The sequence below is a fragment of the Pyxicephalus adspersus genome, chromosome 4 (assembly GCF_032062135.1).
Source record: "Pyxicephalus adspersus chromosome 4, UCB_Pads_2.0, whole genome shotgun sequence".
Lineage (NCBI taxonomy): Eukaryota > Metazoa > Chordata > Amphibia > Anura > Pyxicephalidae > Pyxicephalus > Pyxicephalus adspersus.
Window position 1 is genome coordinate 120281745 of NC_092861.1, and position 27061 is coordinate 120308805.

General features: G+C 36.0%; 1 long non-coding RNA gene across 3 annotated transcripts in view; it reads right to left on the reverse strand.

Annotated features, from left to right (window-relative positions):
* The window catches only part of LOC140329296 (uncharacterized), a 163530-nt gene that overhangs the window by 24121 nt on the left and 112348 nt on the right, over positions 1 to 27061 (reverse strand). For 2 of the 3 annotated variants that reach the window (XR_011920467.1, XR_011920466.1), the window contains exon 6: positions 2059 to 2299. This is a non-coding gene — a long non-coding RNA (uncharacterized lncRNA). Of the gene's footprint in view, positions 1 to 2058; positions 2300 to 27061 lie in introns of those variants that run through there. The other variant, XR_011920468.1, reaches the window with a different exon arrangement.

Genomic DNA, 27061 nt, shown 5'->3' on the forward strand with positions numbered 1-27061 from the left:
TAATATGTGTGCCATGAAAGAATGATTTTTTAGGGGAACAGTGACTTTTAATGCAAGCTCGCCAGTGTAAAGCTGCCGGAGATGCGCGGCCGGAGCTTATTCAGTTGCTGAATTGCGCGACGGCGTACGATTTCAGATCGCGAATACGAATGCGCGAGCGAGCGTCCGATTCTGCTTGATGAATTAGGGCCATGGTGTCTTAAAAGTCCCACATGTATTTTTTGAAGTATTAAAGTTGTAATTTATATCAGAATGTGACATACTGTTATAAACCTAATTTACCGAACCTCTGCTAATACGTTATAAATTACTCTGGAAGTACCATTTTGCCCGCTGACAGTAACCTAGCTTCTCTACGGCACTATGCTTTAGGACACCTTTGGACATAGTTGGATTTGGTCACCAATTTGGATAAAAGTTTTATAAATGATGTTTGATATTATAAGATAATATCTTGTTATATGTATATACACAAATATGTATTTCTTGTTTTGTCCTCCACATTTTGCTGAAACCAGTCCCTTGACATTTGTATTTGCATATGTTATGCTACTATCCAAAATCGCCTGAAGAAGCCATTGTATCCATGTAATGACTTACTAAAATGTTTGATAGTATCTTATTTTGTATAATGTGTGATGTCTGAGGCCTTCTGTTTGGGCCTTATTCTTTTATCAATGTGCATGGAATGTTCAATATTGTCATTGTATACTAAATAAAAATAATGTTTTTTGATTTATTAAGGTACACAAGTATTCTATTCTGTTCTATGTTGTTTTTTTAATCTTTGCGTAGAGAAGTATTAAAACCTCTTTAAGATTTTATTGCTTTTTGTGCAGGGAAAGATTCACCTTCCTAATTTGTCCTGTTGACCATTGTAACTGGTAAAGAAAAATTTAGGCTAACTTTTCATTTATTTTTAAAGCTACTAGAGTAAGAAATGAGAGGGAATCTTTGGATGGGAAAGCCCACTATAAGAAAAATGGTCTAACAACGAATTTCTTCTCACTTTGGAACATGTTTTAACTAAATTCTTGTTCTGTCTCTATCACTGATAGTGAATGGGGATCATTTCAGTGTATAGACAATTTTCTTTTTTAGTTCCAATTACTCTAATGGAACTAAATGAAAAGTTTTGGATTTTGATATACTTCAACTTGTGCTTTTCATCAGGCCATATAACGTGTTATTATTGCTTCACAATGAATGTGAAAGAGTCAAGAAGATGCTGTATAGTTAAAAGGCAGAGATCACAATAGGATGATATCACTGGGTTCGTACAAATATTAAATACTAATGCAAATCCAAATAGACAATATTATTATAAGGATTTTCATGTGTCCTAACAAGGCCACACATGACTTTGTTTAACCTTTATTTATTACCAAGAGGATAGGAAGGAAAAAACTTTTCAACTAAGTAACCTGAAGTTAATTTGGGATCTGCTTTGTGGTTCAGTGAACCTCTAAATTAATGTTGAAGCCACTATCTTTGTTGATTGTTGCTAGTTTTAAAAGCTTTAGAAGTTCTACGCAGTTTTACACACTGCAGCTGTTTTGACTATGCTGACATAATACTAAGTAATATGTACAATACAGTAATAAAGGCTCTATTTATAAAAAGAGAATCATGCCATTCCTTTAACCATTCTCTGGTTGGAATCAATTACTGCCATTGAAACACATGGACCTGGAAGTTTCCTACAAGGAAAAGTTTAAGGAAATGTCTGATCCCTGTTTTATAAAAAAAGCTCAGTTTGATTTTTAATTCCTATTCTATTCCCATAGAAATCTTTGCTTGTAGGGAAATTACTTTTTGCAACAATCATAGGAATGATAGGGTAACAATGGAGGGTCAAAAGCAACCCTGTGAGAGGTATACATCTGCATGAAGCCTTTAAGATCGGAAAGGAAAGTAAAATTCCGGTTGTCTTTGCCTAATTTGACCATGAATATTACTGTTTGTACCTACGTTTGAATTTTTAAATAGTTTTACACAAATTATAGACACGGTAATGATATATTTGACACTATTTGAAGTTTATGAATATGTAAAACCTTTTTTAAACTTTTAAGAGTATATTTTATTTACACAAAAGAGATGAATACCGCCTTTACAAATATATTTTTTTCTGTGCTAAACATTAAAAGGCAAATGTAATATTTTTTGGCATACCAAAATGACTTTGAAGAAGAAGAGGTATTTTCTGGAGATTGATGGATATAATAAAGCGTGCACAACCAAGATGGCAGCGCCCAGCAGTAATGTCAAGGCTTATCGGATGTCTGCACAGTGGAATCTGTTACAGGAAAAAAAAAAACATACAATAAATGCACATATAATCCTATGATTTTTTCTAAATGTAATGCTCTTGTTAGCATGGTTTCTTTAAAGATGCAATCAGAATATAAAACAAAATTACATACTAGCATTCAGCTGGTAAATTATAAAAGGGTTGTATTAAAGGCATGGAATGGCATATACCCTTCAGTGCATTATGAAGTTGATTGTAACTAGATAAAATAAGGCAATTTAGATATATGCTCTCCTGAAGGACTCAGAAATAATTATTTTGTAGGAACTGGCTTATGATAATTAAGATAATTAAACCTGTGAAATTGCTTACAATTATCATACCTTTAAGATATTTGGAAAGGAGGGCTTATCATGTGTGTAGCTGGCAGGCTGCATCCAAAGACTGATTCAGTTTCAGCCAAATCAATTCAATCTGCATACTCTATTTTACATTTAATTGATGTGACTGTTCTGTCACTCCGCATCTATTCCATCTTACACTTTTGGGAGTAAGCCATCTTGCTGTGGAAGATTATGCTGGAGGTTTTGCCAGCAATATAAAAATTATTACTGCAGTACCCTTTCAAGGTCTAGCCTTCTATTTATGAATGGGCGTACATTTGGCACATAATCAAGGCTAGATTTTTGCTGTCTGCTAATAACCAGAACAATTATGGTATGTAAAAAGAACCAAGGGGTCAGTCTGGGCTACTATACTTAAAAAATTGGCTGATCCTAATAACTGGACTTCAGAAAAAAATGGAATAATATTATTAGCTGTTCATATTAGCGATTTAACATTAAAAATGTTTTCAAAAGTTATAATTACTTTAGTTCCCAATGCCCTAACAATAATTTAAACATCAAGAGTGTTCTGCTCAGTTGAACTCCTCTGACACTAAACTGCTGACCCTTCCTATCTCCACCATCAAATATTTTTGAGGCCCATACCAGGTAAACTTCCTGCCCCAACAAAGTTGTAGTAGATTGAGGGTCTAAGTTACCAGAAAGAGAGCTGGTTCCAATGTTAGGTTTGGAAAAAACAGAAAGGGAGCCAAGTAAAAGTGGAGGGCCAGGCAAGACAGCAAGGGAGTGTGGGATCTGTACTGGTGGCAAGGTCTTTATTCTAGGCTGATGTGTGGTTCTCCTTGCAGCTACTAGTTGATACTTCTCAGGTGCAATAAGATCCATTACATGTGCAGTTCTTACTAGCGAGCCCCAGAAGAGGACAATTTACCCTGTAGCAGCAAAGTCCTATTCAAAAGCCCGTTCTGGCCCGGTATATATCTCTCCCCTGTCGCTCCCCTGATGGCAGGCCTGCTCTAGTGCACCCCAGTTTTAAGCAATGTTTTCAGTCTTGTTACTATGGACATAGGTAAATTGTGCAGGTATGTTGCTAGTTTGTTAATGTGTTCTTTCATTAGTACCTTCCTGAAGAAGAAAGCAGTTCGCTGGACCACAAAGAAAAGTAAATAACTTGGCTTTTGGTTATTTCCCACTTGCACCAAATTATATTAACTTTTTTGAAAAATCAGTCATTCAGCTAAAGTAGTGGTTACCTCCACAGGAAGTGTTCACTAATCACATGTTAACACAGGTTAACCTTATTTACGAATATTTGCTTTGAAAATTCACTTTGCTTTGAACATTCACTTCCCTACTGCAATCCCGTTAGCATTTCTAAAGTGAGAAGCTAGTGTTCAGTAATACAAAAACTCTAAAAGTTAGAGGTTTTATTGGAAAGGGGGCATGCAAAGTCTTTTTTGCTCCAAAACACTATCAGCTCATGAGTTTTTATGCATACTGCATAGCACATTATGTCAAGAGGCCACACCCACATAACAGACCTATGTTCTGCATTAAGACATGTAATGTAGCATGCAAAAGTAATTTTTCCATTGTATAAGAATTCAGCAGCTCCTAAATATTGGCAACTACATAAATGACTATGGAAACTAATTTGCATTCTTGTAGATAGAGGAGATCATCTTCTGTGCTGAAAGCAACTGGACCCATTTCCCTGCACACTGTGACTTCCATACAACAAGCATTAGAAGCTGCAACAGGTATCTTGAGCCCATCTAATTTCTTGTCTAATGAACTAACAGTAACATTCAAACCACTCCTCCTATCTGTGCTATCCTGTTCCTCTCCTCCTGTTAGTCATTTAGTCTCAGCTAGGGGGGTCCACATGCAAGTAAAGTATGTTCCGAGAAAGCCTGTGTGCTAATACAGTGTGTGAGAGGCAGTGATGTGAGATGAGAAATCTCCTGTCCTTATTGATGTTTTATATTTGGCTGTCATTGTCATTTATTTCTTTATATCATATATATACGATACAAAGTCATTACAGTCTATGATTTGCTGTGTAGTGGATAATGGTAAAGTGAGGCGAATAAAAATGCTGTCTGGTAAAAAAGAGCAGCAAATGTGGAGAGAGGTAGGAAGCAGTGTTTAGGCTTTCCCAGAGTTACCACAGTAAAGTTTTTTTTCTATATCAGCTAATCAGAGGGATAAAGGGTTGCCTGCACACTCTAACATACAGCATACCTGCAGAATATCAAAACCATGTTCAGGCACTAGAGATAAGCAGGTTGACTGTACTTTCTCTAAGAGTCCTTATTTCTGAAACAGCTGACGTCAGAAGCATGCTGGACAGTAAAAGCAATTGAACGCAGGAATGGTGACTGGTCACTGAGACTAGTAAAGAAGCATAAGAAGAGTGGTGGCACTAATTCGGGTCAATAATATCAATAGAAACCACACCACCAGAGAAGAGAGAGATACTAAGGTGTTCACTATAGTTCCAAAATCATCCTTGCCTTTGCTTTGAGAAAAAAAATGTAAGCATTTAAAAACACAACAAAAAAAAAGAAAACCAAACAAGCCAATATGCCAAAAGAAGAAGTCATGAGTGTACAAGTATTATATCCACTAATGCAGAACATGCACAAAACATTGCAACCAAAGAAAAAACATCCCAGCATCCATATACATGCTCTATACTGACCCTTTAATCATTTATTACATATTGGTGTAATAGCTCTCCCTGTAGCTAATATCATTGGCATAGTGGTATTTTACAGTAGGAGATGATGTTTCCCATAAAATAATGGGATAAAAACAATAAAATAATTATGTAGCAGTATTTATACATTTTTTTTCTCTAATCAGGCTGCAACAATAATGGTACTCTGTTTAAAGTAGATTTTCACCGTTTGAGAAAAATGGAAATCCAGTTTGGGCATTAAAACCAAATACATTGTATCTCTTCTGAAAATCATCTCTGCTGCTGGCAGTGAAATGTCCAAGGAATTGAAGAGGAAACTTAGAAAAAATGTTGCCTAGCTGGAAACCATGTCATGGGAAAACGTCATAGAGTGCTCTAATTCCCATATGTGTCTCATTTTCTTGTGTGGTCTAGTCAATAGAGGTTTAGAAAATAGATATGTGGAGTATCTGTGCCCCTGACTGACATGCTGTGAGAGCAGTCTAAGATATGACTAAGAGCAGGCTGTCTAAAGGCTTCCTTATTTCCAGTATACTAACATACAGAATACAATTGTGAGATATAATATTTCATGAGGGCTCTACAGGTGATTTTGCCAAACTTGCGTTTTTAATAAAAAATAAAATTTGTATCGTTATGTAAATTTTGTTAAAATTAGTCACAATTTTCTCCATGCATGCGGATTTTATTTAACAAAAAATCATTAATATCAATGTTTAAATAGTAATAAATGGCTGTTAACAAAATAAATCCTAAACCTCTCATGGAGTTATATGACTACTATGTCACGGCATGGCTATGATATGGTTCTGTTTATTGACCCAGGAACAACAAAACCATTCATGGACATTAACCCTATTAATCACTCACTCCTAAAATTAGAATATTAGAATATCCCTAATTGTGCAGTATTATTATTTCATATGCATACTGCAAAATGTTATAATTACAGAGTAATGTTATCAGATACAGAAGTACTGGATTGGTGGCAGCATCTTTATTGCAAAACCTCCAACTCAGCGCTCAGTTTGAAAAATTTCAGCAGGCCAAAGGAAGATGACATAGGTAATATTTAGAAAACCAAGGAAAGTAGAAATCTACATAGGTTAAGGCTTAGTCTACATGGACTGTTTCCCTAGCATTTAACCTGAATGTTTAAACTCCCATGTTTAAAATTCTTTTTTTCCAATGGACCAGTCCACGCCAAACCATTTTTTTTGGTGGGTTGTAAACGCATTCTGCAGCATTTGAAACTTTTTAAAATGTCCATAAGCACTTAGAAAGCCTTTTAAACACATTCCAAATGCTCCAAAAACACTAAAAAATTATCTAAACACCACCATGAACATGTGTAAGCATTTTGGGCCACTTTGGAGGCATTTCCCCTATTTTAACTCTTCTTTACCACATATACGTTGTTTAAAACATCTTTATAAAAGCTTAAAAAGGCAAAGAAAATGGGCATTTATAAACCTTTCCAAATAAAGTCATGTGGACTTATCAAAGTTGAGGACAGAAACCGGGAAATTCACTGTAATTTTTCTCGACTTATTTTGAAGTGCAGAAGTGGGTATGTAACAAACACTTTAGCCCTATATTTAAGTATAATTAGGAAGATTCATTTATAAAATTGTTTTTTTGTTATGCACACAATCTAAGATCATTTCACCATCTGCTATGGAGGTGTAGTAGAGCTGTTCATTCTCGATGGGCAGCTACTGTGACAGACATGCTACAGAATGTGGTAAAATAATACGTATTTGGTATTTCTTAGTTATCAGTAACGTTAAAGTACTAATAAACTAGAGAAAATGTTTGTTTAACAAAGGGCAGACAATAAAAGATACAAATGAATATACGCATGTAGTATGCACTGTTTGAAAAAAAGCCAAAGCTTCATTTGTCACAGACTGGTACATCAACGTTCTATTTGCCTGAATCTTTTGTTTTCACTTTACACTTCCTTGATCTCCATATGTTCATTTCTGTCAAGCGTAGGCAAAAGGTATATCTCTCCAGATCACCTTAACAAATATCTCTGACAGAGGGATTTAGCTCAACCTAGAGTGCACTCAATGTTTCTATATTTAATATGCCCCTTTATCCATATTACCTGCAATGACTTATGACTCATCCAGTGTCCCTAACCAGAGATCTTCTGAGTAGAATAAAAGTTCATATGGAAAGCATTTCACTTTCTATATGAAGAATTTCATTTCTGTATAGTTAGGGGAGGGATAGGCGAGGAATAAACTATGTTGCTTTTAAGAACCTGGGCTTTACAGTTAAAGTAGAACTAAACTTAAAAAAATACAAATTTGTGAAAAGGTAGGTTTTGTGTTGCAGAATGGACAGGTGATATCCCTGATGCAATAAAACTAAAAAAATAAAACAAAAATATCTGCCTGCAGCTCATTGTACAATCTCAGCATAGCTGACATATGCATGAGAGGTACATTAAGTCCAACTTGACCAATCAAGATAGAGGAAAATCTGTAACTTGGAATGGGAACTAGGTGAAGATGCCAGTGAAGGTCCTAGGAGAGGAGAGTTTAGTTAAATAATTGCTAATAGGCAGGTAAGTTTATTTTATTGCAGAAGAGATATAGCCTGTTCCTTCTGAAATAGAGAACCTGTCTGTTCACAATTATTTTATTTTAATGTTAGTTCTGCTTTAACTTCTGGTTACCTTTCATATACATGTGATTAATGTATGGACTTATTGACTGTTCTTCTGGTTCCAATTCATTTGACCACACTGCTCTTAATATCCTCCGCACTCAGGGGCCAATTTTTATTTCTAAGTACAGATATCAATATCCACCTTCTGTTCTATACACTGCGGTATTCTCCATTTTTCTGCCTGCATTATAAGACTCATTTATGTAGACCATATATTATTTATATATATTAGTGCCTGCAATCGTTCCGGAGTTCTCTGAGCTTTACAGCCCACCCCACCAATTATGGTGTGTTCCAATTAAAGTGTCAATTCTATTTTAAAGCCATATTTTAAAACAGAGGCATCTTCTCTTTGACTAATTCAATCCACTCATATTTTAGCTACAATCTAATAACACTGCTGCCTGTATTATAAGACTCATTCATAAAGTGTAGAGTTCTCCAGAGTTCTCTGTGCTTAACAGAGCATAGACAACCTTGTGATGAAAGAAGAGGCCAGTCATTTTCAACAAATCACATGGCTGTGCTCTTCTTCTATTTTTTTATTAATATTATTAATTATTATTATTATTATTAATTATTATGTGCTTTTCAAATACCTAATAGCTCAGGACTCCTATGAAAATTATTTTTTTTTCTTTTTAAGTATATGGGTAGTATCCGTTTCTCTAATATCTTTTTAGATTAAAACACATGGTCACTTTAAAACCCCAACCCACCTTTGGCATGGGTCATCCTTTTCCATACAACTGTCCGTCAGAAATCTCTAAAACACTTTAATCATACCACTAGTTCCTGAATGGCATCTGAGACAAGGGAAGGATCCATTCTTTTCTATTAGGTAGGTGTAAAATGGAAAAATGTCCTTTCAGTAGTACACATTGAAAAGAAAAACAGTATTCTAGTTGGTTTCTATGGGAAACAAACATTTCCTTTTAGCACTCTTCAAACATCAGACTCAAGATGTTTCCCATTATGTAAGAGTTCACTACAACATACACACTGCACCAGTTAAAATGTAAACTACATTAACACAATTGATTCTATCTTGCAGCTCACACGAGTAACACATCTTTTAGACACAAAGTTGGGTTGCTTTGACAACTAACACTAAAAGGAGATATACTACAAAAGCACCAGGAAATTAGGATATTAGCTATTACAGTTTCAAAATGTATGAAATCAAACAACTCCAAAATTCTGCACAAATGCTAAATTGCAGATTAAAAAGCTTTCAGTCTCTAGCAATCCCCACATTTATTCAAGAAATAATAGACAGGGATGTATATGCTTCTCAAATAAAACACCCATTATCGAGGGAGCTTTAGGAATTCATGTCATTTTTTTGGGTGCGTTTGACTCAGATGACAGCTAGCTTTTGTATTCATTCTTTAAAGTACACCTTTCATGACAGATATAGGGATGCTGCAATTGATGACCTTCTTCTGAAAATACTAGCTGACTGCCTGTTTCTGGCTTCAGTACTGAGTAAAAGACTTCGAGAAAGCAGGTAGCAAATGAAAGAGAAAAGTTCCCTATCATAGTACTTTTTCTGATTCAGTGAACGCTAGGCAAGTAGTAGGTTCTGAAAGAGAGGTCCGTAATGGCAACTTCTGTAATACTCTCATGACAAAGAACTATCAACTTCCAATCATTTTAGGTGTCTATAACAAACTGGAGTGATGTCACCACTGAATAACAGAAATTTACCTGCCTATTTACAATGTTTTCTATGCTCAGTTCAGGGTATTAATAATAATAATAATAATAATAATAATCATTCCCACCTGGCCAATCCAGATGGCCAAACATTCTTAAGCTTGTAGTCTTGTAGTAAACACTGGGATTGTATGGGGTCTGTACTGATCGTCTGTTACGGGGGGTCTGTGCTTAGGGGTCTTCGTTATGCTAAGAGTCTGTTGGCTCCTCAACCACACACCTTTCCTCCTGTCATTCACCAAGCTCCACTAGTTTCCACCTCCAACAAACCTGGCCTTTTTTTCCAGGCCACACCAGTCAACCCACCTCACACCACCCCACGAATTCTATTTTAAAGCTATTGCAATTGCAAAATATTCTTTTTGACATCTTCTTTTTGACCAATTCAATTCATACATATTGTAGCTATATCCAAAAAAATCTCCATCAAAGAAAATGTATTACATGTGTATGTATGTCCAGTTTCATGTGTGCTGCGTACACATTTACACATATGTCCTTAGCTGGAGGTTATATCTGTTTGTGACAGCTCAATACTTTTTCTACTATAAATTCAAAATGACAAATAATAGAATTGTGAGTAAACTTGTTTGTGCTATCCTCAAGAGATACTTAAGCAGTTTTTACCAAGATGTCAATAACTATAGATCCTAACTAGTTCTGGACAAACAGTGCCTACAGGAAAAGGCTAAAGGAAAATTCAATGTTAAACTTGTTTTTATTGACCAAATTTAGGTTTTGAATAACTTTTAAATAAACAAAAAGAATTAGGCAGACTCCAGTGCAGTTTTTTCTAAATGTAAACCAGAAAAGGTTCACTGAGCATGTTCAAAAATTCAAAAACACATTTCACCTGCTTACCAAAGCCAAACTGATTCCAAAATTAAATTTCCAAAGCAATTCTGTTGCTAAAAAAGTGTTACTTTTAAAATTATATTTTAAAAGGCAGCTAAAAATATATAAAAAAAAAAAAAAGCAACAATGTAGCAACCTTAATGAAGCTGTGTACCTATACACACAGTCAGGACCTCTTGTGCCTAAATTCATTTATCAACCTGATTGTTATTAGAATCTATTTAAGAATACATTTGGGTAGGCTTTAAGAATTTCAGTTCCATCAAGGTATTGCCGAGGTGCAATCAAAGCTGGGACAACCAACAAGCAGGAGAAATGGATGTTGCAGGTGCTGGAATGGGGAGTACAGCAGGAGCTGTGCACCCAATGTTCTCTCAATGACACCAGGAGAAGCACTGCCCTGCTGAAATGTGAGTGACTTGGCTACTAGTTTAACATCCAATCATACTTTGTGTATGTGGAGCGCTGATAATAACTCCAAAATTCACATCTGCATCCCTTTCACATCAGGCTGAATCATAAATGAAACCAGTTCTGTGCCTACCTTTACCTGTGTATTTTTTGTTTTGTTGCTTTGTTTAATAATTTATTCTAAATACAGGTTTAAGAGTGGTGGTAAAAAATCACTGTGGAGTGGATGAGGTTTTCTAAAAATCTGATTTGTTTGACTGGTTGTTCGTTTTTTAAGATGTATGTATGTAAAAATAAATTAAAATGATCTCTATAGGCACATGTCCCCATGTGTATCCCTTTAAAATACTGCCAGTACAAAAAAAAAACTAAAAAACCTTTTGATGTGCCTGAAGTTCAATGTGCCCATAACCTTCTGTTTGAGCTCAAAGCACAGTAGTTTTGCTGCACTGAAATCCTAGCTAAAAAAGTTACTTTCAGTATGACCTTGCAGCATTTCCAATGTCCAGCAAATTGCAGTATATAGCAGCAATTTGCAGTGTCTCTAGAAATAGTTGCATGTTTATCATTACAGTAAAGATCTAGAAGCCCATTTAAAAATGTTTTCATCCAAGAATCACCCAACTTTTGTCCAAAGTCTACGCTTTTCACAGTGGTCCAAAAACTGGAAATCAACTTTACATTTTTTATTGACATTTTTCAGTAAATCAAATATAAAAAGGTGTAAATTTTAAGAAAAAGTTGAGACAATCTTGGGGGAAAACATTTAAAATTTACCTCTGATATCAGGCACAGCTTCCTAGAGAGCACTACATATTGACCTAGTCAAAAAACCCTTAAATCATAAATAAATTCCCATTGGTGTGAGTTTTTGCCATTATGTCACCCACTTACTTTTTTGTAGTACCCTAGGAGCATTGACAGGTCTATGAACTTGTCACTGCTGCATTCCCCAAAGCTGTCAACTTCAACACCAACTCCACAACAGATTTCAGGGTCCATGGCGATCTTTTTTTGGCTACTGATAATGTAATGTCCCTGGCATGGGTCTATTCATGGAGGTGTAGATAGATAGATAGATATCCGCCCAGTTATCCACCCTAGTCCCGGTGCAAAGGAAGCAACAGGTACCACCACCATCTTCTTGCTTGTCTTTCAGTTTCTGCCTACCTTACCTGATTTTGTAGTGCGCAGGTGCAAGATCAGGTGATAAAGCCTGCTGTAAATAGTAAAAAAAAAAAAAATGTGAGATCGACATTTACTTTCTCCATTGATGAAAAAACTCTTCTGCTAAAAATTTCCACCTCCTGGTGACTTTTTGTTTTTATGGGTTCAGTTTAGTTTTTAACAGACGGTTTTTCTTTTTTACTAGCTAAAAATCCTAAACTTGACTGTCAACCATAGCAGAGTGTGTAAAGCACAAGGATTGACATTATGTTTACATTGACATTTGATTTTAATTATAGCAAAGGTACAGAGGGTCTTTCATGTCATGTAGACATAGAGGTCTTACAAAACATATTGATCTGGCCTTAGATTCTAAAATGATATGGAGCACTTAGATTTGTCATCAAATTGGTGGTATATAACCACAAAAAGAATCTAGTAAAATAATAATCCTTTATCTAACAATAAAGCACATAAATATAAATTATTATTAGTGGTTGGATCTTAAAGATCTCTTACATACTTTCCTTCAGCCACATTCATTCCACAAAGATCAAAGGTCGGATGATAATAGACAACTATATAGATCGGAAGGGAAAGCAAATAGTAGAAGGTCGGGAAAAAGGTTTTGGGCCCAGAATCCTCAAATGCTGGAACAGCATGCACTCAATTATTCAGGGCTTATTTTTTTAAATAATTTTAGTGTTTCTGTTCCTCAGTCATGCCTTTCATTATGATTATGCCCGTCTCACATAAAATACAATGTCATTAGCATATAAAGCTCTGAGCTCTATCATCGTACACATGACTGAGCGAAACACTAAAATGACAACAACACATTGAGGTGAATGCAGCAAATGACCTTCGTCCAGATGTATTAAACCTGTTTGAGGGCCCGATTTGTTACGAGTTGCCAAGCAACAGAAGAGCCGTGACGCTCCAAGAACACAAGGGATGAGGTTATGTCTTCAACCAGCTATGCACTGAAATGTAAAAATGAAACACATTTATCTAAAAGTAACCCCTTGTTAAGGAATTATTGTGTGTGTTTAACCAGCAGAAACCCTCCTAGGTTTATAGCCTTTCATATTAAAATAAATGTAACTTTATTGAAATTGTAATGCCATCTTTGATTAAGTTTTCAGGAATGAAGTCAGTAGAAACACAATGGGCCTTCCTTATCAATGTATTTTAATAAGAACTTTAATAAGAACTGTCTGTCATGCTTAGCAACAGCTAACTTGAAAATCACATTTGGAAGCTACAAGTTTAACTTGATTGGTTGCTGTGGGGCAATAGACAGCTTTGCCAAAGACGGGAGAAGAGCAGACTGCTAAAACAGGTGCTTTGATTTGCTGCAATAGATGATGGAAAGAGAAACATTGATATAAAGTACTAAATCTTGGGAAATATATAAATCTAAACATTTAATACTTTTAGTAATGATATAACTTACAAAGCAAAAGAACAATAAGTATGCAAAGAATATTAATCATATATAAAATATATGAGAAATAAAAGGTTACTTTACATATATGTGTATACACACACACCTCAGTCCTTTCAATGCTATCAAGTTGGTATGTAGCACAGTGTTTCCAACCAGGATTCCTGCAGAGGTTGCAAGGGGTTCTTTGAGCTATCAGCAATTTGTCAATTTATCAGATACCAATGATCTTTTGGCTATCTGTATAGATGACATTCCTTTCACTGGCCAGCAATGTAAGAGGCGATCTTCCCACTGATCACTACACTAATGTCTTGTGGGATAAAGTAATTCAAGCAGGGATTCCCTGAGGACCTGAAAGTTATTTTAAGGGTTCCCCTATGGTATAAAGGTTGAGAAATGTTGATGTAGCAGCCCAGGGCTGGTATTTTTAAAGTAGTAAATTTAACATTAAAATAAAAAAGGCACTTCTGCAATAAAACAAACTTATTTTCCTGTTCACAAGCTTCTCTACAACATACACTGATTGCAACATGCACAGCTCAATGTACAATCCCAGCATACCTGGCTGCCTGAAATAAAGGGACCTCCTATGTGTTTGCACTGGAGTGCGACAAAGTAAAGATGTTAGCACTGACAAAGATGCAAAAAAGTGACTTTAGTGAAATAATTGCCATCAGGCATGTATTGCAGACACAGCCTGTCCCTTTTGAAATAAAAAAAATACTGTTTGCAATTTTTATTTTGAGTTTTAGATTTACTTTAAGGATTTAGTAATGGTATATTTCAAAAGTTCATTGTAGCCATCTTTCTCTGCAGAGTTGCTTGAACAAGAGAAATATTGAAAGCTGTTTCCAGATCAGAACAAGGTGAATATACAATACAATTTTTGTTATCTCAATGATACAATATAATGTTAAAATTCAAAGCCAGATGCCTTTAGTCAAGCATGCTTATATATTTAAATGGGGGACCATTCTGGGCCGGGAACTCCCTCCAGAGCTGTGGTAGGTTATATGGAGTAAAGCTTTGATCGATGGTTTTGTTTGTGTATTTTGCTGTGAACCGCTTATTTATATTTCTGCAGTTCAGGATTTTTGTATGAAACTTCTTGTTCTCTTCAGAGGTGTAAATTGTACTTGTGCCTGAGCAATATGGCCTGCTGACAAAGTTGTAAAAGCTGTCCATTTTCCTTGGCAGCCTCCCTGTTGTATTCAGAGCTGTTACATCTTTCACAGAGATGTGTGTCCAGGTCAGCATGATGCTATGTAACCAAGACAAAGGATTCTGGATGTGCTGCCAGTGTGTTCCCACAAGCTTCCGTCTGGAGTGCCTTCCTCCAAGAGGTTCGGCATTGTAGCTTGCTATTTAGTTTCAGCATTTTTGTGCTTAGCTTTTGTCTACATGACACTATGCCAGGAGTTTGCAAAGCAATATTCCCTGCAGCTCAAAGCACACAACCCAAAGGTAGGAAAAAAAACATGTTATGAATAGATGTACAGACAAAAAAATGCTTTTATAATCAAAACTCACTTAGCGGAAAAATCTGTTTTTGCTTTAACCAAGCTTAAATATATTTCTGCTGCCCATAATCATATGCCTCCTTCAGGCAGGTAAAAATAATAACGCAATAAACTGTACCATAAGATATGAAAGATGAATATTCTCTTCTTAGACCTCTAGCTAACTTTTCATTGTTCATTGCAACTTGAAATAATGCATTTTACTAAGTGTAGGGCTGCTATTTTTTAAATTGCAGTAATGGGATGACAGTGTGCGGCAATGTCAGACAAAGTGCCGGATCGGTATAGCTACAATACTGACTTGTAAAGTTTGTTAGTGCTACTGCACTTTATAGCAACGGTCGCCAACCGATGGTCCGCAAGAAAATTTCGGGGGCCACGGACCATGTCCCCCAAGCAGTTCCTAGGCTCAGGGAAGTGGGCGGGCTGTGTCCCTGCATAAAACCCACCCACTCTCCCATTGCAGGCTCAGATATGCGATGGGAGAGTGGGCCGGGTTATGTCACAATGATGTCACTTTGAGTGACACCTGGCTCCCCGCGCATTCCAGCTAGCACATTAGCTATATGGACTGGTATTGCCTTGGAACAAACAAACATGACATTGCCCAACCATACACGAAACTGCTAAGATGGTGAATTGATAGGGGCTCCCAAAAATGTCATAAGCCCCAGGGGATGGCAAAGGAACTGGGGGAACAGAAAACTAACTGGAAAAAGTTGGAAACAAGACCCCTTAATTATTCATCACAATGCAGATATTAAAGACAATGCAGATATAAAGGATAACCATTGTCAAAACAATAAACATGACAATTATGATGTGGTTTGTTGATTCTGCAGTGAAATCACAAAGCAGCGTTGGCTTTCTCTAGACAGGGTAGTAGTTAGGATTTATGGTGGAAAATAGAAAAACTTGCTAGTGACGGGCACCATCATAATTATCATTTTGTTATTTACACCTTAATTTATTTATACAATTTAATATAACAATACATATATACATAATGCAAAGAAAGAAATATTAAATTATAAAATATTATTTCATTACAATAAATGAATACTGAATCCCCCCACAAACCTTTCTATATGTTATTCCATATAGGATTTGCATGCAGTATATGAATTTTTTATGCAATAGGATCTAATCATATGCCCATTTAATTTACCAGAGATTCAGTGTTCAAAATGTGATGGACTGTGGCATTCTGAGACATTCCCAAAATGTGGTTACCACCTTCAGTGACCTAGCTGACTCATTTGTTCTTTGAATACGACTAAATCGAACACTGATTATAAGATTGAAACTTAACTGTAGGAATATCATTCTCTACATTCACAATCACATCACTCTAAATATCTACAGTCTAGGAGATATTAGGATTTTTACTGATACTTCTTCCGGTTGCTGCACTCTAAAAATGTGATTCTGAAAATAATTCAGTTATTTGAGTAAAGGGGACAAAAACAGGTAAGGTAGGAATATAAGCTTTGGATTTTTTAAAATTCTTTTTGGGATGAACCCATTTTTGGTTTCTTTTGTAAGTGACCTCTATAAAATCAATTCACTACAGAGGACTGGCAACTTATTTTCCTGTCTAAACTGAACATTAACCTCCACATTTCCACACCAATGAGTCGCAAGGGTGAGATGAACCCCTTTAACACACCAACACAGAGAAATTAAAGTTTCCCCACTTGTTTAAGCTGTACATAAATCCAATTCCCAACCCACCTGTTGGTGGTGAGGAAGAGATGGGACCCATTACAACCTTACTGCAAAATAATGTCAGCTTACTCCCTCTCCTAATCCCCATCAGATACTAGTGGAGAGGGTGAGTGGAAGCTCATTTATAGAAGTGTATTCCTCTATTTGAAGCACGCACCTGGTGATGGACACATTAACATCAGCCTTGCATGGAGTCCCCATGCCCACAACCCTCCATCTATAAATATATGTTATGGCTAGTATGGCAGCCTGCTACCTTTCTTGCTTTATGCAAGAAACTAAGCTAGGGATGACTTTTTTATACTTCATAAAAGTACATTTTTATATGAAGTCTCTTTTAGGATTTAAAGACATCTGAAACATTTGCTTTTCTATACATTCTGTCTGAAATTTTAGTTGAAAGCATGCTGTTAGCATTGAACATTTTATGTCCTATTCATTTTGCTCTATTTTTGTCACACTGCATTTCTCATACAAATAAAAACAGCATATGTAGAGTAATGTAAGTAAGGGGTAAAATAAAAATAAAAGCAGTAATCCTTCTGTAAAAAGAATAATGCTAAGTTGCAAATAAACCACAGCTACAGAAATACACACAAAAGGTCAGAATGAAGCCATTTTACCAGTGTTCACTTACCACACTTTGCCAAAAGATCTATCAAAGGCCTTTGGACCACATTAACCATGATTGACCGCGATAGTAGATTCAGGATTGCATAAGTCGTAAATCTGTATTTTATTCCCTAGATTGCTACACAGGTAAATTCTTTTTTTTTTAAAGTATTTAACAACTTTATAAGCCCAAAAGCTCTGGCCTCAGGGATGTGTAGCTGTGTGTGTTCCTAGTTCTTAAACTTACGGTCAAAAAAGAAAAAAACCGTCATGGAGTTATCAGGTTACTAACATACCATATCTAGGTGTCAAAACTCTAAACAGTTCTACGCATGAAAGTGATAATTATCATGGTTAATATTATTGATAGTAGTTTGTGAAAATCAACCAAGTGTTTATTGCAAATTCATTATTAATTTTAATGCTGATATAGTTTAAGTGTTTCTTATCAAGGGTTACATACAGCCCTAGGTTCCTCTAAAGATTACTAGTTCCTTGAGCCATAAAAAAATTGTGCCACTCAGGTCAGTTTCACAGACACCTATGATCATTATGGCTATCTGCAAGGAAATGCTTCCCACTGGCCAGTGATGTAGGAGGCATTCTTCCCACTGACCCCCACACTAATGTACTGTGAGCTGTAGTTATACTAATTATAGGAGGGGAAAAGTTATTTCAAGTGTTAATTCATGTTACAAAAGTTAAGAAAGACTTGTTTACGTTTTTTGCCTTATCAAAATAATGAAATAACATCTTCCAGTCCACTATATAGCGTTTTCCCAATCTGTCTTCCAGTAGGCCATGGTTAACTTCCATGTTAGAATCTGGCAGAAGATTGTTCATTGAGAGATAGAGAACTCTTAGGGCTCCATTTATAAAAGAGAATCTGACATTCCTTCAAACATTCCCTAGTGGGAATCAATTACTTCCATTGAAACAAATAGACTTGGAGGATCCCCACAATAGAATGTTTTAGGGAATGTACTAATCCCTGTTGGACATTCTTGACATAAAATAATAAAATATAAATAATTATATAATCAAATACAAGCAACCGATCATAATTTTGATATAATTTTTGCTTCCCTCGCTCTTGGCACACAGCATAGCTAGGTCTTTGAGATAACATTTCTTCACTGCAAATAAAGCAATACAACTTCTTTATGGGCTTTTAATACTGATATTGGACAGTATTGAATGTGCTTTCTCCTGCTATCAGCAAGCACAGTGATAAACTAACAGAAATGAGCTAAGCAGTGTTGTCTGATTGGATTACAGAATTACAGATTTCTCTCTCAGCCCCCAGTCCTGTGCAAATTGAGGAACTAATTACACATTCAGTGGTTTTTAGTCAATATATTATTGGATAAAATACTTTTCTTTTGTTCTCTGCCTTGTGGCCAATAGTAAAGGGCAGACAGTGTAAGTGTATGAATGCTAGGTGATGACAGGACAATGAAAGTCTCTGCTGGACTGTAGAGGTACCCCTATTCTTTATACTAAGTAGCAACTTTAGAGAAAATTCAAAGACCTGTGTCAACCGTTTTTGTCTTGTATTAATGCTTCTGGGATCATTTAGTATTTACTAACAGATGCATCTTACCTGCAACTGACCTCATTCTGACCTGGTCTTGGATTTCTATAGACTTGTATGGTAATGTAAAACACGTTTGAAGTGAACACCCCCTCAATCCTTATGCTTGTAGTCTAAATGAATATAAAGGAAATTAAAAAATAAGATTTGTAAGATATAAGTCCCAGTGCTCCCTCTTTTCTATTAATAAATGTAAACATCACATGTGTAATTTCCAATAGTATATGTGTTTTCTGCCAAGGATAAAAAGGTGGTGACCATATGGGGACCATAACTGATCAGCAATTGCTGGTTTGATGGTTTTTGGCCATAAAACATTAGAAATATAGAGAATGGTAATAAAAAAAAAATATAATGTAAAATAAAAAAGATGTAAAAGCTTTCAGTTCAGAAGGTTTCTCCTTGGATAGCGAATGTGGCCTGCCCTGAAGATGGGAAAATAAATCAAGTCAACTTTCTTTTCACTTTTGTCGCTATTGGGGTCTTCAGGACCTCATCTAGCACTTAGTGGACCAGCTTTGGCAGGTCCCAAAGCATAATTGGTCCATCTGGTTTCAGGCTGGTAGAGTCTTCTTTCCCTTGATCTTTAGAGAAGCACCCCCATGCACTTTTGTGTTGATGTGTACTACACTTTCACTTTTTTTTGTACACCAGGGTCATTGTTTTTGATAAACTGCACCAAGCAAATAATAGCCTTTAGTTATATTTTGATTTACAGCTGCATTTACAGTATTGTTATTCCTTATCAAGCCTTTCTCAAAACTCGTTTGGACATCTCTTTCAAGCTGTTATATAAAAAACTACATAGGCAGTAATACACATAATGAATATAATCAAGAAGGACCTAGTGACATTTTATTAAAACTTATTAGCAAGTATCCCAAATGATATCACTGGCATGTGATTTCCATCATTATAATGTATGTATCGTCCTTTTACCATAACTCGAAATGATACATTCCATGAATTGACTTCTAATTTTCTGTATCCTGACCTTTCCTACTGCTAAAGGTCAGGGGCCCCTGCAGAGCTATTACAACCTTGTGACATCTTGGCTGAGTGACACGTTTGGTAGATAACAAAACTGTCTTATGCTCCACACGCCATGACCATGTAGGAAAAAGAATTATGGCACCCAGTCTGGTATGTTATGTTCAGTCTTATTTATAGATGAGCAACTATGTAAACTCAACTTCAAGAGGTTAGAAAAGCCAGGATTTATAAACTCAATTAGTAGGCAATAAAAGATAAACCACGGGTGCAGTTTTGTGTTTATTTATATATATATATATATATATATATATGTGTGTGTGTGTACACACATGTTTTATACATACAGTAATTTGTTCCTCAGTGTCCGTTCCATGAATAGACTCAGAACAAATTTACTATTTTGAATAAACACTCATGAAGTTATGTAATGGAAAGTAAAGAGCTATATGGCAAAGGGCACCAGGGAATGAACATATATTATAAATATTAAGGTAAAACAGTCATGCAAGCCTTAACATTGCTCTATACAATAAACATTCTGTTAGATTAATGTATTTAATGACCCATCCAATGCAAAGACAACTTTAATAACATTGTTATCAGCCATTTCTGAAGCTGCCAGAATTTATTGCAACTTTTTGTTTATATTTTTTGGCATATACCATTAACACAAAGTAGATCTATATTTGAACCTATAATTCGTACAATACAAACTTGATTAAAGCAACTCTGCTGCTTATCTCTTTCTGTAAAGAATTAAATACTTGTACTAGCCTATGGGCCAGTATATGATACATAAGTGATTTAGGGGTAGTTAGGATGAACACCTGAGCACTGAGTGGGACTGCGGGGTGATATAAGGGTAGCTGTACAATGGCACATTCACAGTCTTTGATCATGTAGCATGCCTGCAGCTTGTGACCATCCTCTGTTGCATGTCTGTATTCTTTGACATCTTTTTCAGAACTTTATTAGTTAAATATTGTTAGACTATCATAGGAGAACTTAGGTGATCCAGCAAACCTGGAATTGATTTTTCATGGGTTCTCCCATGAAAGTCTATCTGGAGACATCAGGAGCTGCAGTTATGCAGGAGCGTAGTGGAGTGGACACGCCGTGCCCTCACTTTTTACGGGACCCCCGTATAAGCTTTCCCTGTTTTCTCGCCACTGATAGCCTTCACTGTTACGGTACCCCTTGTTTTATGAAAGTGAACCTGTTTCTTTGTCCACTATAGGCATTATGTTGCAAAAAACAACAAGCACAAATGACTTTTCGATCCTTACTGGATACTGGTATCTTTCAGACATCTACTTCCAGAACATATCAATGTTACTTATCTTCACAGCATCCTCCAAATTTGAAAGCCAGATTTTATAACATCCTTACTTCTGTGAAAAAATGAAACTCTGTCGCAGACCATATGCGCCAGATACATTTATATATTTTTTTGATCATATGACAAGTTACAAAACTCAGAAAACAATTTAACAATTTATCAGTCTATTCTTGCTGTATCAAACATTTTGATGTGTTTTTGTCTTCACAAAGACAGAAAAGTGATTTATGTATGGCCTCCAGAGGCTGTGGCCTAGCAAACACCCACCTAATACATTGATAAGTGTCAATAACACATGACCATGTATATTTTAAGGTCCAAATTGCCATCTTGCCTGCCACAACCACCTGGGTCCTCATTGTTTCTGTCCCTGCACAGGTCGTGTACTTTTGCTGCAGGCAAAGTACATTTTTTGTACTAAGTACAAAAAATGTACTCAGTGGGTATTGTTTATTTACTCTGGGTTTTCACACCCTGAACCAAACTGCGAGAATATTAGAATAAGGCTAATGTCATGAATGCAATCACTTTCCTCAGCTGTACTAAAAAATTTTCCAGTCAAGCTGCTTTTTCACACTATGTTAGTTACTAGATTATCTGTAATATGTTGTATGTATAAGTACAAGGGTGTGGATGTGTGGAGCTAGGATGGCAATAAAACTAAGGAAATCCATGGAAATAAAGACCCCTTTCAATGCAGTACTGTGCAGGGATGGTTGTAGCCTGGCAGAACTACTCCAGATAAAGTTTTGGGGCTTGCAGGAGTATTTTTGTATCAGCAGTGATCCCTGGCGTTCTGCAGATGCAGCATGCAATAGTTACTCTAAATGCTGCTGCTACAGTGAAAAGTCATGACTACTCCCCGCTTCTCTCAACTTTTCCAGGTAGCACCTGTGACCTGGATATACTAAGTAGCTGCTAACCTTCTATTTTTTTTTTTATAAAAGAATCTTTGATTTCTGATTTGGAGTATTACCCTGGTTCCAGAGGTTGCTGGCATCCCTTTGCAAAGTGAAGATTGTTTACTCTTTGCCAAAAACAAACCCAACATGCACAGAGGAACAAGCAACCAGTGTAATAAACGTTGATGTAATAGGTTGTCAAGTTCTTTTTATTGGTAAAGAGAGAATGAATGAATACCTTTTAATGACTTTGGAAGTCATTATTTATTACTGGTACCCTTTTTCATTAAAGGGTTGGGGTTGGATTATAGAGAACTGAATAGCTATAGGTAAAGTATTGTACACATGGGCAAAGGAAAACATTTAACTGTAAAAGGGCGGAGAAGGATACAAAATAAAAGGGAACGGGGATATGATTTTGTTTCTGTGCATATCTTTAATCAGAAGTGTGACAGTTTATTTGGATTTAGCATACTGCCAGATGGTTGCATTATATCTTTATGTTGTCTGATATGGTTAGTATGATACTAAGGCTAGCCAGCTCTCTGCAGTAGGTTAGGAGCCAGTACAAGACAATTAGCTGGAGGTGTGTGAGAGAGGGGGCAGGAAATATGAATCCGGCACTTTCTTGATTAAAATAGTATCAGAGACTTGAGGCTTTCAAGTGACAGAAATGTTCCTCTATGTTTTAAGAATTTCCACCCATTTGATAGATAACATTCATTTAGAAAAATGCATGTAGTAATCAGAAGTAAAACAAATACTTGCCTTCTAGATGATAACAGATCTGTCTGGTCTTACAGGCTAAAAAACCATGCCACCAATCTGAGCATCTCATGCAATTAACATCTGAGTGATAAGAGCCATGTCACTTATTATCTCTTTTCCTGGTCTCCTCCTTTCATTACATATGTACTTATGTCTGGGGGAAATGTCTGACAGGTCCTGCACTGTGATAATGGATTCAATGACCAGCTCACACATGTAGGCAACACATTATTGCACATCACATTCCCTAGGTAAAGAGCTGTCATTATGTGTAATTGTACAGGGCATCAATATGCAGGTGGCAAACAAGTCTGCAGGTTTATGCATTTGGCTTTAAAAATGTATCTAATGGACAAAGTGTGGATTTGTGTCTGAGAACATAGCAAAATCAGATTGCTGCTAAAACTGTAGCTTCTCAAAGAAAGTCTGTCATAAAAAATCATGGAGGAGAGATGACTTTATTTTATAAATGCTTGGAATGATCGATTTTGCTCAAGTATGCAAGAGCGACTGTTGACTTTTCTCCAACTTTTTGATTTTTGCATTTTTGTTCCAAGCCAGACACTCCAAAATCTTTCCATCATCACATGTTTACTTTAAAACTTTTAAATTAACCTCTCCCAACTTTTCAACCCCTGTAAACCTTAAAATTATGTTCAGGTATTTGGAAACCTTTACTAAAACCAATTTATTGGCAATCAGTTGGAAAAATCCTCTTACATTATTGGTCAGTGGAAAGAATGCCCCCTTAAAATTATAGCTAGAAGCCAGCCTTATAGACAACTTAAAAGATCAAAAGAGTCATACAGCTGGCCCTTTCATGGATTTGCTCCCATAACTATGCAAACATTATCAAATAGGAGATTAATCAACCATAGTTCATGGGAACCTAGTAACCTCTAGAGGAACCCTAGGGGTTCCATTGAACTGTTTAGGAATAGCTGCTTTAGATTACATGAACGTGGCCAATACCCTTATGAATATGTGTGTGTTTTAGCTTGTTTTTATATACAGCATGCAATCAAATATGTCCATTTTATACGCCCATGGAGACAGCCATTAAACACATAGTAGTTATGCCTTTGGGCCTGTTACCACTGAAGTGTTGTGTCAATGAACTATGCAGAAACACATGTGCTAACACAACGGGGCAGATTTACTAAAATAATTTACACAGTTCACTTACCATGGTGAATTATCATCTTGCAAGGGTTAATTCATGTGAACAGCTTATATTTACTAATAAATCAACACCAATGTGTGACAACACAAGGCATTGTGTGCTGGGTTGCCATTTATTCTTAGAGGCTCCCTAAACAGACCTTGCCAATGTACTTCAGTGCAATGTACAGCAATGATCAGATCAGAATTAATTGACTTTAGAAGTAAAACATCTCCCTATGCGTACCTCATAGTTCCCTTTAATACTTTCTTTCTCTTCCTTTAAGTGCTCTATAAGCCTAATATCTGTGCAATGTGCAAGCACAGAAGACTTAACCTGTACTAATTGAGCAGTATCAGTAGGTCATACATATTATCTAACATTAATTTGACCACTGGTTTGCCCTAAAGCACAATGCTGACTATTCTTAGCACATTCAGTGTTATTAAATGATAAGACAGTACTAGCAAGTGATAAGAACCTACTAATATGTGATAAGACTCTTCTAATAAGTGATAAAGATGACAGACAAGGACAGGTGTTCCCTGTTACTGCAGAGAACTTGACATATTCAAGTGTGTTGGTATTTGCACTCTGTCAGAGAAAACAGTAAAAGTGTATTAGAGATTCAACAGATTTAACTAGCCTTAATATTCATTAGTTAGTGGCCGAGTCATGTAATATTCAGTGAAAGCAATGCTGCAAATAACAATGTTTGTGCTATCAATTTAATCTAAATGTTGGGGATTTTTTTTTTAAAAAATAGATTTTGCAGCAAAAATCCTTTTTTTCCCAGGTTAAGAGATTTAGCGACCTGAACAAAGTTTTATAACTAAAATTGCTCAGGCAAGGTCAGGAGGATCCATGGGAAAAAGTCTTGGTTTAAAAATGGTCCATGCTACAGAAAATCCTATACTTTGATACCACTATGGACTATATTATTAAACACATATTCACTTATTTATTGTACAGCACTGTGTAATATGTTGGTGCTATATAAATACTAATATTAATAATAATTGTGAACATGTGGTTTGCATGTAAGATTATTTACATTTAAATAATCTTACATTGAGGCTGTGTTCAGACTGGCAGTGAGGTTGAACTGCTTCCATTGGGAAGACGCTACAAGCGTTCATTTATCTGGGGTCACAATCATCTAGTTTATTTTTACAAGTTTGCAATGAATTCTGATTGGTTGCTGTAAATATTGTACCTAGGAGATCCTATTTAAATATTATGGAACAAGTGAAATTAAGACATTACCACCAAAGCTGCATTTTATTCATTATCTGACATGAACTAGACACAATTCCACACTACTGATGTGTCAGACTGCAACTTCTAGTTAGGCCTCAAGGGCAAACTAAAGTCACATAAGCTTATTTATCCAATATCTATTAATTTTACAATTGTCTGCTGATGAGATACAATTTTACCTAAACTATGAGTGCAGTTTTTAATATTGCCTTGGAGAGAAAAAAACATAATGAAAAGAAAATAGGAAGAAATTACTCAGACAAGTCTGTGTTGAAATAACCATTGTCTGTATGACATGTATTTTTCTGTATGAAAAATCTGAGATACTATTAACTCCCAAGATTGTAGGCTGCTGGTAACAGAAATGATTTTATTCTTTCTCTAACCTCATATTGGCTAAAAGTAGATGCAAAAGAATGCATGTACCCATATAATAGCTGGGGATATTTTAAATAAGCTGTCAAGGAATATAAGGGACACTGATTTATCTTGGCTCAATTGTGTGTTGAAAGCCAAAACTTTTTTTAGTTTTGGATGGAGTAAAGAAATGCTACAGGTATTGTCTGGAACTTTTCTGCCATTCTATTGAGATGATTACCCCTCATTTCCCCTCATCAGATTCCTTCTTGTAATCAAAATATGTGTTCCTTTTAAAAGATGTCCACTTTTCCTGTTCACATGTAAAAATATCAGCTCTTTTTACAATAGTTACCAGAAAGAGAAGTCAGGGCATTTCTGGCTATATGCAATATAAGTGGTCAGATAGAATTGACCCCAATAACACCCAGCCTTTCTCCACCGTCCTCAGTCACAACCTCATTTACCTTATGATCCCATTCATTCTCCCTATAAGGTCCTCTTGACCTCTTGGTGATCCTGAGTGGACAAAGGACCACCAAATGTCATGGAACATTAGTCAGTGACACGAGTGAGGCATTTAAAGCTACCTATGCCCTGTTCAGATGAAAGTCTTCCAGTAGTGACCCTCTTGGTGGCTTACAGTTTTCAGGAAGTGTAATGCCAAGAGCCGTCAAAGAAGTTGATGATGGAAGATGTTTCAATGTGTGCTATATTTCCTATTTCCTATAGTAACAACCAGCTATCACCATAACCCTAAGTGGTGAAAAAAAAAAATTTGGTAATAAGCCGTCATAACTGGTGGCATAAAAAATACAATATCAGCTTTACATGGGTCAACCCTTTAAATACTCCATCCCTTTTTCACATGATGAAGCATGTATGGGCCCCATTTTTTCCAAGTTCGATAAGTAGATAAAATGCTATTTCTGCAAGCTGAATACTTTGAATGGCTGAGCTACTTACACTGGCATAGCGCCATACACTGATATGCAGAACAAGCCTCTAGCCACTGTGAAATTCCGATAATGTTAACCCTTTAAAAATTGCTGTGCTTTAGGATCCATACCCATATGCATTTTGCATCCATATGCATCCATATGCAAAAAAAAAGGCGTCCTTGTTTACATTCATATTAGTTTATAGTTGAGTATAAATGGTATATCTTGTTCAATGCAGTACAATAAATGTAGGTCTCCTATTCAGGCAGAAATGGCTGTTACTTTTATTGAATAAA